Source organism: Protopterus annectens, chromosome 3.part0 (assembly GCF_019279795.1).
Source record: "Protopterus annectens isolate FY-2018-M chromosome 3.part0, PAN1.0, whole genome shotgun sequence".
In the NCBI taxonomy this organism is placed as follows: Eukaryota; Metazoa; Chordata; order Ceratodontiformes; family Protopteridae; genus Protopterus; species Protopterus annectens.
Genome location: NC_056731.1, coordinates 1,681,648,601 through 1,681,660,601, shown reverse-complemented (window position 1 = coordinate 1,681,660,601; position 12,001 = coordinate 1,681,648,601). Strand labels below are relative to the sequence as shown.

Here is a 12,001-nt window from a genome sequence, read left to right as displayed (position 1 = left end):
TTGTTGTGTACTTTATTCGAATATCAGTGTTATATTCACATTTTTTCTTCCTATTAGACGAGACTCTCAGCAGCAAGTTTATGTAAAACTCTGAAAGGTGTGGAAAGCTCTGAACTCTGAAAAACAAGCTTTTCATCAAAAAAGGAAGAAAAAAGCTTTTATTTCAATTCTGCACTTTTAGTTGTCCATTTGGTTATAGTTTTTTTGTACTTTTCTGGGATTTTTTCCATGTTTTAGCCAAAAAGTTATTTGCTTGCATTTTTTAGTTTGTTGTAGCTTATTTTGCTGTTATGGGAATATTGTGAATTACTGCAAGATGTTAGCATCACTTACACATTACAGTGCATTTTTGTCCATAAGTAGAATTACTAGTGAAAGCTGTTTGTATTACTGTCTTACTGTCAGAGGTATTAACGTTGTAGTTTCATTTGCATTTTTTTATAGAACTGTGAACTAACTCATTTAGTCAGTTATTACTACAGTTTTCCATAAGCAGCATTATTGATATATTTATTTTACATAGTCTGGTGCTTTAGACTGTTGTGGGATTGCAACAGTGGCACTATTGTAAATTCTACAGCAGAATGTGTGCTTCAGGTGTTTTACAGCTGTTTATATTCCAATTTTGCTACTACAGTTTTATATTGTGCTTATCCTTTACCTGTTTTAAAGCTGCATTCCAGTGCCTTTCTGTTTGTTTTATTACTACTTTCTACTGTTCTTTGTGTCTTCCCCAGCCCCCACTATAAATGGTAAAGTTTCTGGAATGTAACCTAACTGAGGTCATTTATCTGTAGCTCTGTGTCATGTGACCAAGAAAACTGTGACTTGCTATAAGTTCTGAAGTCACAGAAATCCAACATTGTCTTTATTTGACTAGATCCCTTTCTAGCTAGTCTGCTTCTTGCAGATTGAATTATTTACCCAACTCTCCCATTCTTTCCATGCTGTTATTTTAAAAGCTTATGTCAAAGGCCTCCACCCATTCAAGTAATCTGACTTCCAAAGTTCCTCCTTTCCTTGGGTAACATAGTGGTGAGCATGGCTGCCTTCCAAGCAATTGATCTAGGTTCAATTCCTGGCCACTGCGAGAAGTTTATACATTTGAGGAGAGTGGTATAATGGTTAAGGTGTTTACCTCACAGAAACAAGGTACAGAGTTAGATTCTCACCTTTGCAGAGAATTTGGCTGGGCTTAGAATGCCCTACTAGGGTAGCAAGCCTAGTACTTACCTATGAACCTATTGTCACCCATTGTTTTCCATAGATCTATGATACCGAGTGCCCACCCAGCAAACCACTACTGCTCAAGTAAACCTCCCTTACTACAAATTGTCTCCTGCTCATTTTCATTGGATCATAGGTAAGTACTTAGCTAAATGTGTTTGTGGGCCATTTTAAGCCTAGTCATTATCCCTCAAAAATGAAAATCAAAGCCTGTACCTTGTGTCGGCGAGGTGAACACCTTAACTATTATGCCAGTCCTCAAACATTGCCATATACTTTGTATCTTCATCACACTTTGATAGTGTGCTGAATTAATCCTGCTCCATCCTTGCCAGAAACAAGATTTAGTTTATTGTTTAGCACTTCAGTTAACTGTGCCAGTTTATTTTTATTTATTTATTTATTTATTTTGCTTCATTTGCTGATTTTGCACTTTAAATAATTTTAAAAGTCCCTAATATTGTGCTGTTTGATGATTGCTGAGATCTGCAGTTTTGAGAAGCCTTCCAGGTAACACTACTGTGTAATTTCTACTTTGTAATTGTTGCTGGTACTTAACTGTTACATTTCAGTATTTTTGGCTCATCATAAAGAGAAATTAGTTTGCACAGGGACAAGCACTGCCCCTTGTGCTTAGGAGTAGATACCCCTATTAATACTTTTCAATCCTGCAACAACTGACTACACAAATAGGTCCAGAAATCATAGACACAAACTTTCCTGCTATTTCCACAGTCAGCTTAGCAGAACTGGGCGTCCTGAGTCATTGTGCCGATTACCTTATGCTTACTGGCAACCGGCATATTCACAGACTGATAAGGTGATATATTTACACAGTGTCACTACAGGCAAAGCTCTCATACAAGCACACCTAATACCAAGCAGGCTATCAGAAATGCACACACTGCATCCATCACACACAGCATGGATCAGACACACAGACCCACATATGCTGAGGCTCTTAAAAGAAATCTTTTGAAACATTAAAGACCACCTAGATATTTGACCTACAACAGAGATCCTCATCAGCCCGAAAGGCACTCCACCAGTATAACACCCACTGCAACACATACAGCCACATCACATATAGCCTGAAATTCAAAGTCCATAAGGTAAGCCACCACACAACCCAGTATTTTACTCAAACGAGACTCTATTCTGAGACACACAGGTATCCCATTCACCAAGTTGACTAAGGAAAGAGTCAAAGTCAATTGTTTATTAGAGCCAGGATCTGCCAGATCATGCATACACTCAGGTCATTAGATTACAGGTACCAGTAGGACTCTGTCATTGTCCATATGGAATTAAATGACCTGAGATGTACCTCCTCAGACTATATGAAAAGAGACATTATGCAGCTCTTGGACTATGTGTCCCAGGCTGATATTAGCAACATTGCACCTTCACCAAGAATGATGCCACAACATGAACAGAAGAAGATTGACTTTAATGATTTGCTTAATTTCTGGTGTCATTCCAGGTGGTGCAATTTATGTCAGCATGAAAGGATATGCTCGACAGACCACATCACATTGCCAAGGGTAGTCTGCACCTGTTCCCCCCTGGGTTTTAGAATATTGACTTAAACATTGTCCTCCTTGATAGCGCCTTTTTAAGACAATAACAAATTGCCAGAAAAAACAACCCAATGGGATTTAAACAAGTTGATGTTCAATGCTAGGAGTCTAACAAGAATCTCCACTCCCCCCAAGTTCTCCTCACTCTGAAGAATGAAGACACATTTAGGTGAGCTACTGCACAGGCAGGGACTAAAGGCTGAGGTACCTCGATCTACATCAGTAAACAAGTCAGCTCAAGGCTAGTCAAATAAGATGAGAAGCTTGAGCTTTTCCACATCCAAATTACCATAGGCAAAGTCCCATACCATATCTTTGATAGCTATAGGTCCCCATCTATGAGCCAGGAAACTCATAACTCATGCTTAAACTTTATGGAGATACTCATAATTCAACTCAAGACCATATTCATGGGCAACTTTAGCTACCCCACTATAAACTGGGAATCATACATGATCCCAGACTTGCAGTCCCTGAGATTCCTTGACTTTGTAAATACTAACATCATAAACCAGGTAGTCCACATGTGGGGTGGGGTGGGGACATACTGATCCTGATTCTCACTGATAACATACCCCTAAGTATAGACCCAGTAGTCAGGCATTTGGAGATACATGTAGACAGTAACCTGCCTTTTGACCAACATATGTCTAAGGTAGTAAGGACATCATTCTGTGTTGCCCAACTTATAAGCTAGGGTACAGCATTTAGGTCCAAGGAAGTCATGTCTGTACTTGGCCCTCACTGAGTACAGTGCCCCATTCAGTATCTTCCTGACCAGGCACATGCAACAGCTGCAATGTCCACAGACGTTCCACACAAAAAAAGAATACAGGGCATTAACAACATCTATGCAGATCACCTGAAAGGCTTATACACACAGTCTGTCTCCTACAGACTATCGAAGGGTGATTATTGTCTGACATACAAGGCACTCCAGGATCCCACTCTGTTGGACATCTTACATATCTGCAAAACAATAGCATCAGAACTTCTTGATCCAGGGACATAAACCTTGCTTGTCACATAAATAAGACATGTTGGAGGATAAGTATGTGTGTCAGAGATTATCTCCTCGCTGGAACAGGCTTTCCATCCATTTGAAGCAGAGTTCTTCCCCGACCCTATTTAAGCATAACCTGGATCTGGGGATGGGAAATCAAAAATTCACTCCTGGCATGTCACGTATGTCTCTCATGGATACAGGTAACACATAAATGCTTGAACATGCATGGCCTAGCTTACATATATCCCTAAAATCACCTCTAGGGCATCAGACTTGTTGGATACATTTGAGATGCATGACTAGACTTAAAAAGTCCCTAATGGTCATTAGTTTAGTGTATATGTATGAACCTAAGTTAAAGGGACTCCTGCTGGTACTGCCTTTAGTTCTTCTTTAGGAAGTGTAGTAATGGCATTATTGGAAGCTGAATACTTCTTTTGTCAGCTCTGTTTTTTCTAAAGCAATATTATTTATTATTTTATCTACATATTTGATTTAATTTTTGAATGCAAAGGGATATCTGTTTGTGTAATAGTTTCTGAAAGAGAGCTCTTTGCATATTTGCTCTTTCACTTTATCTAGATTTGCATTTTTTTGGCATGTCTGAGAAGAAAGTCAATATTTTATTAAGCAGAAAGCTTACTGTCAACACTGCATTTTACATGACAAAATTATTTATCCTCCTCTGCCTGGTTTCCATCTTCCCTCTTGGGTTGTTGTTTTGCTCTTTTAGAGCCTGCAATAATTAGGAATGTGTTTTTCCTGATATTTTGGATTATTATTAATATATTTCAATACAGAGGATGTGATTTCAGTAATATGGCTCACTGTCTTACAAGTGCCTAGATAATAGAGTTATTAGATAAAAACAATGTTTCTACCCAGTGACAATTGCTGATTTGTAGAAAATACGTACAAGGAAAAATAATCCGACCCATTTACATTTTGTATCTGAATACAAGCTTGTAGCTAACATATTCATAGAGCTGATCAAAAGAGTGTTCACAGATTTGTTCTGAAGATATATTTATAAGCAAAAACATACTGAAACATCATTGTATATTTTGTGTTAGGTAGAAATATAAGTGATTTTCAGATACACAGCCACTTTTTACAGTTTTTTTTTTTAAATGTCCAATGCAACTGATCACAGTGATGCTGTCGACATTTTGAATGTTTGTATACTTATGACTTAGATATTTGACAGTGTGAACTGACATATCTTTTTAAATGCTCATACGTATACCTCCAAAACCAAGTAAACACATTTGCCCTTCAATGCATTTGCAGTCTTTTTATATGGGTGAAACCACTGGGAAGTTTAAAGTAAAACTGGAAGATTATGTTAAAAGATATTCCAAAAACAGATTGCTTTTAATTTAGTTCATTAATGTAATGTAAACCATTTAAAACATCTGTGATAGAACAAATTATTCTTCATGTCAGAGGTTGTATGCATCAAATTATATATTTGTACGTAATGAAAAGTATTTTTATCTTAAAACAATTCTTTAAACCAAAAGGGCCTAAAACAGATTGTGTCCAGAAATGCCTGCTTTAGTAATTGTCTTACTGTTGCATAAATGGATCTATAATTGCACTTTTTATTGCTTGATTTTAATTCGCTTCCGTATTTATTGCATTCCTTTTCTCTGTGTGAGTTTATCTCCTATACAGGCTCAATCAAGGTACTGCTGAGAGCTGTGAATGTAATAACATGTCTTATAGATATCATTTTTGTCATACCACCTCACAAACTTTTGTCATTAATAGTTACTTACAGTTTTATTTTTAACAGACATTTTAGTTTTCCAGCAAAATTTAAATTTCTTCTTTACCAGTGAGCTGCTCACATTCACAGAGCTCTGTTTTTTTTAAAACAGAGTTAAGGTAGAGAAAGTAAGTAAGCCAACTATATGTATCAGCTATTTAACCCATAATGAGCTTTGGACCACATCAAACATTGAACTGTCACACCACTCACTATGCCATAATGTAAAATATGTGTGCAGTGCTTTATGTAAGTGGGTCTGATTGTAACGCTAACATTAGTGGGTATACATGTACGTCTATGTGTGCGTGTGTGTGTGGGTCTGTGTGTGTGTGTGTGTGTGTGTGTGTGTGGGTGTGGGTGTGTGGGTATAGGTGTGTGTGTGTGTGTGTGTGTGTGTGTGTGTGTGTGTGTGTGTGTGTGTGTGTGTGTGTGTGTATCACAGAAATGAAAGGATAGCACTAGCTTTCATTTAGGACTTAAACCCAAGACCTCCAGCATACCATGCTGGCGTCACTGATGCTAGACCCACAACAGCCTCTGGACAAATAGGTATTGTGCATGGTAATTAAGGTCAAATTACAAACACAAACAGTCAAATACAGAGGAAGACTTTTCCTAATGACCTTTAGACACTGCTATAATTATAGAAGTGAAAAGATAACCTCAAAACCCATCCCAAGTAGAAAATTAATAATTTAAATCCAAATAATAAGAACTATCACATTAATATTAAAAACAATGCATTGTCAAAATCAGTTTAATGTAAATAAATATGCCTATACTCATGGCATTAGTGACTCCTACAGTAATACAAAAAAAGCTTGCCTGCAATTTATAACCAGCAAACACAATAGCAAAAATGTTTATAAAAGGTAAAGAACAATATGGGAAAAAAATCAAACAGAAAGTAGAAATTAAAGTAAAGAAACCAGTAAACAGAACCATTATCTTGCAATACACTTCTCTGCTACCACTCACTTGTGTTGCTGTAAAGTTAAGAACGGCTAACTATCCCTCATAGAATTCTTACTTTAACTCTAAAATCTTCCACCAGTCCATAAACCTAAAATGTTGCTTGGTCCATAAACCCAAGTTCCCCTTCTTTTCTCTAACCTTATCCTTTCGGTGCCCTATGCGTGCTCTGTTAGACTAAAATTCCTTTCCTTAATCCTAAACCTCTGCTACCTTCTGCTTGGTCCCAAATGAAAAATCCCCTTAATCTCCCCAAAACTAACTTTCCAATCAATTCTGCTCATTCCATTAACCTAACCTCCCCCTCCCTAAACCTAAACTCCTCCTCACTGTTTCCCTGCCCCAGTCTCTGGTCCCCAGTGAACAGATGCGTGCATCCATCTATTGTAGCAGGTGCATCTCTGATCTGTCATTCGAGTTTGAGCACCTGTTCAGCCAGCTGGTCAGAAGCAGTTATAACCATTCACGTCTCTGTCTGTCAGTCAGTAGAATTTGAGCAGATGGGGCTCAAGCAGCTGTTTTACACCCCACAACTTTTCATATGTGTTCCTCATTAAGCAAAATTAGTAGAACTAACCTATTAAAAGGGTATACAAAAGCAAAACAAAAGTATAATAGCAATAATCAATGGTTATTGTGTGGGCTGTGCAGCATTTTCTCACCTGTGGTATATTACAGCCCTCTGGCTTCACTCTCATAGGGAAATACTGAACAACCTATGTGGCTACCATTATATTTTTATTTAATCCAGTAATTGGGAATACTGTTCAAGTTTATTCCCTCTTACGATTGTCCATTTCTCTGTAGGATGACTAAAAATAGCACATATTTGTTTCAAATGCCACTGATGTTTTTCCTGAAAAGCATTGCAATCTGTACATAAAAACTGATAAGTATTTGCATTGCAAGTTGCTGTCCTTAAACATATCAGCAAGAATAACTTTAGGTAAACTAGCATTCTAGATCAAAAGGTTCAGTTTTATTTTTCATCTTTGCTTTTTCCTGCATCCTTTCAAAACAACATACTGACCAAGAGTACCCTGTAACAACTAGATTAAAGTGGGGTTGGGGGGAATGCTAGATACACAGAAGTAATAGGATTGATTATAAATGCACTGAGGTGCATTTTAAAGCTTTTCCCAACCATTTGATACAATGATGGGCTGAAAAAAATAACATCAACATTTTTGTCCAATTTGGTGAAGTTTCAGCCAGAAACTAGTAGTCCATTGGTCGTTTTGGGCTAGTTCCTAGCTCCTTTCAGCCCCCTGCTATAAAACACGCTAAACGCGTGTTTTCCAGCTTGTACCAACTCAGCACAGATCCTCGTGGTGGCCTGCAGAGTGATCCAAGCAGCAGAGAGCTAAAAGAGTGACTTTCTACCAGATATAAGTATTTTTTGTGGCTTTCCCACTGTTATTAAGCTAGCGACTGCATTTCGCCTGTTTTACTGCTACTTTAAGTGATTTCTGCATTTTACACTGTTTATTGCACTTTAAGTTACTAATTGTTGCAAATTGTTTCTGTAGGCTACACACTAAAGTGCGCTAGCCGATTTACAGCATTTATAGCATTTACTGTCTGTTTTTTTCCTTGTCTCTGTAAAAAAACAAAAAAATCTCTTGTTTTCCCACCTTACTGAACTAGAGTAGTCCAGTTTCAGAGTTGCTGATCCCTGGGCTTTGTTTTTAGTTCCTGTTACTGATCCATTGCCTTATTAGGAAGGAGGGAAGTTTCTTTGCTTACCAGTGGGAGTGGGAAGCACTGAGCGGCCTTTTTGTCCAATTTGGTGAAGTTTCAGCCAGAAACTAGTAGTCCATTGGTCGTTTTGGGCCAGTTACTAGCTCCCTTCAGCCCCCCGCTATAAAACACGCTAAACGCGTGTTAGCGCGGAGTTGCCACTGTTGCACACAAGAGCAGCAGCGGTTAAACAAGGTTAAACTATTTGGGCCATCTAAATTCCACTCTTCAAATTTTCCCTTAGAACTACCTTCCTCGAGCTGTACTGCTGATCTAACCAGTACATCCTATAACTGAAAAGTTCATCTCTACTTGATTCCCAAGTAGACTATTCTCTATCTGTAAAGCCTAGCACTTACTCCTACAGTACTTGCACCTTGATAAAGCACTCTTATTATAGATAGTACCCCACCAGCCTAAAACCCACTTCCCCCGGAGTCCTTTGAAAGTCTCTTTATCTACTACTTCTAGTATGTCGAGGGATCAGTTGCTAGTGTCCTCTCCAGCTCAACTGGTGAACCTGGGAATATTGAGGCAATGTTACAATTGCCTCATGTACACAGACAATCCTCTCCTTCTCCCACAAAACACAAATACATGCGAGAGATGCAACTATACGGCCAAACTGGAGGCTGAGCTCTCTCAACATAGGACTGGCAAGACCAGACAGGAGGAGAAGGTAACCACACACAATACATACCCAGTCACACATGGTACCATCACAACTTCAAATCATACACATACTCACACAAAGACATACTCGGAGGCTCTGATCAAAAATTTACCAAAACAGCAGAGGCCACCAAAGCAGACACCCAAACAACTACCACCTCACGACCCAACACATGCAACACATAGACCACACAGTCAGATTGTCAAACAGTCACAGCCCTTAAGGCCAAACAAAATGCCAGACACACTTGTCATTGGTGATTCCATAGTCAGACACACTGACATCCCGCTCACCAGACTGAGTAAGGAGAAGATCACAGTAAGCTGCCTGTCGGGCGCTAGAATCCGCCACATAACGCAAGCACTCAGGTCTCTCAACAGCAGGTACAAGTACGACTCAGTCATTGTCCACGCTGGTGTCAACGACCTGAGACATACCTCCTTGGACTACATGAAAAGGGACATAGAGGAGCTCTCTGATTATGTAGCCCAGGCAGGTATGACCCTGACCTTGAGCAGTATCCTACCTTCACCTAGAATGATGCCACAATACAGTGATAAGATGATCAGCTTTAATAATTGGCTTAAATTCTGGTGTCATTCAAAGGGGATCCAATGTCTGTCTGCCTGGGATGACATGCTGGACAAGCCACGCTGCTTTGCAAGGGACGGCTTGCACCTGTCACCCCTGGGCTTCCGGATATTGGCAAAGGCTCTTGCCACCCCCATAGTGCCTTTTTTAGGCAAGGCTCAAATTCTAAACCTACCACCCTAGAACACCAAAAAGGAAAAAAACTAAGGGTAATGCTGTTCAATGCCAGAAGTCCCAATCTCAAGATGCACGCACTCGAGGCCCTTCACAATATGGAGAACATCGATGTCTGTGCTGTGACAGAAACCTAGTTCAAGGCTCCTGAGAGCACCCCAGCACTAACAGGTTTCACCTCATATCATGCGTTCCGGCCCCAAAATCCGGACAACACCAAGAAAGGAGGGGGGGTGTCCATATTCATAAAGGACACCCACACCTCAGGGTTGGTGGCAACGCACGATGCATCGGAGACCATCCAGGTGCAATTAACCATAGGCAAGACTGCTCTGCAATTTGTAGCATGTTACAGGCCACCCTCTCAAACTCAGGAACCTCACATGGCCTTCCTGAAAACATTGGAGGGGATAAATGTATCTCCAAACACCATCATACTAGGTGACTTCAACTACCTTAATATAGACTGGGAACACTACTCAAGCCCGAACACTCTAACCCAAAGATTCCTGGAGTTCATAAACTCAAATGCCATGGTACAACTAGTCACCATCCCCACAAGAGGAGAAAACATACTTGATCTCATCATCACGAACATGGGATCAAAATGTTCAACACCAGAAGTATACCCCTCACTGGTGAGATCAGATCATAAACTAATCTCGCTGGAGGTCCTCATCCCGCCCCCACCTGAAACAAAAAAGACCACAGTGAAAAACTTCTCAAAAGCCGATTTCACACTTCTAAAATTTAGTGTGGTCTCCTTTAAGGCCCCTGAGCCAGTGGTAAACATTACTCAAACCGCTGAATCACTTACAAATGCCTTCTACTAGCACCTACAGGACTGCATGGATCAGGCAATCCCAAACAAAACTAAGACTCTCTGTACCAAAGGCAAGCGTCCAGTCTGGTGGACCCCAGCCATAAACAAGCTCTACAACAAAAGGAGGAAGCTACTACAAGATAGAGCAAAATCCTTGAAAGGTAAGACACCTTTGATCATTATAAGTAAAAAACTAACAGCTCTCATAAAATCATCCAAGGCAAATTTTGAGAGAAAAATCGCCAAGGACTCTAAAGAGAATCATAAGGCCTTCTTTAGCTATGTTAGAAACCTAGGAGGAAACTCCCAGATATGCTCAGAATTAGTTCAAAATGATGTGAAAATTACTGAACCTACACACATTGCCAACATACTGGCTGACAGGTTCAGTGCAAACTCCCCCACCCCAAAAGGAGAGATATCTATTCCAGAGGATTGTAGCCCCCCAAACATCTCCAACGCCCAGGTGAGAACTGCCCTCACTAAGGCAAAAAACACAGCATCCATGGGACCGGATGGTGTCCCCAGCTGTGTGCTTCACGAACTCAACGTGCAATTAAACCCACAGTTAGGACAGCTGTTTAATCTTAGCCTTACCTCAGGATACGTACCCAAGGAGTGGCGCACGGTGACTGTGGTCCCACTTCATAAGGGCGGTGCCTCCACAGACCCTGGAAATTACCGCCCCATTAGCTTGAGAAGTCTTATCTGCAAAGCCACGGAGAGGATCATAATGGAACTCATAAATAAAGACATAGGGAACTTGCAGACTTTGGATCCAACCCAGTTTGGCTTTGTCAGAGGCAGATCCTGCCTCTTAAACTTGGTTGACTTTTTCGAGACAGTCACCAAGGCCATTGATGAGGGAAAGGCAGTCCATACAGCCTACCTCGACCTGGCAAAGGCCTTCAACACAATACCCCACTCAGGTATCATCGAAAAACTCATCAGCTTGAATGTAAACCCATACATCACAAGATGGGTTGCAAACTGGCTAAGTGACAGAACTCACAGGGTCAGAGTTGCTGGAGCCATGTCAGACTCAAAGCCTGTCACAAGTGGTGTCCCACAGGGCTCAGTCCTGGGTCCACTCTTGTTCAGCATCTACTTTTCTGAAGTACAAGCAAACACAGGAGGGTTATGGCTGACAAAGTTTGCAGATGACTGCAAACTGGGTGCCATAGTCGAAAACACATCTGACACAGATATCCTCCAGAAGGGCCTCACAGAAATGGATAACTGATGCCAGAGCCATGGCCTGAAGTTAAACGCCAAAAAATGCATAGTCATACCCTTCGGGAAAAACAAGGTTACCCCTAGCTACCATATAGGTGGCAATCCACTGAGCACAGAAAAAGTCATCAGGGATCTGGGGACCCAGGTTGCCAGTAGCCTTTCGTTTGACACTCATGTTGCTAAAGTAGTTAGGAAAACCTTCTAT

The 12,001-nt window shown here is 40.4% G+C and overlaps 1 long non-coding RNA gene across 1 annotated transcript in view; it reads right to left on the bottom strand.

Moving 5' to 3' along the window:
• Window positions 1-12,001, bottom strand: part of LOC122796942 — a 2,551,311-nt gene that overhangs the window by 670,081 nt on the left and 1,869,229 nt on the right. The gene's annotated exons all lie outside the window — the stretch shown is intronic.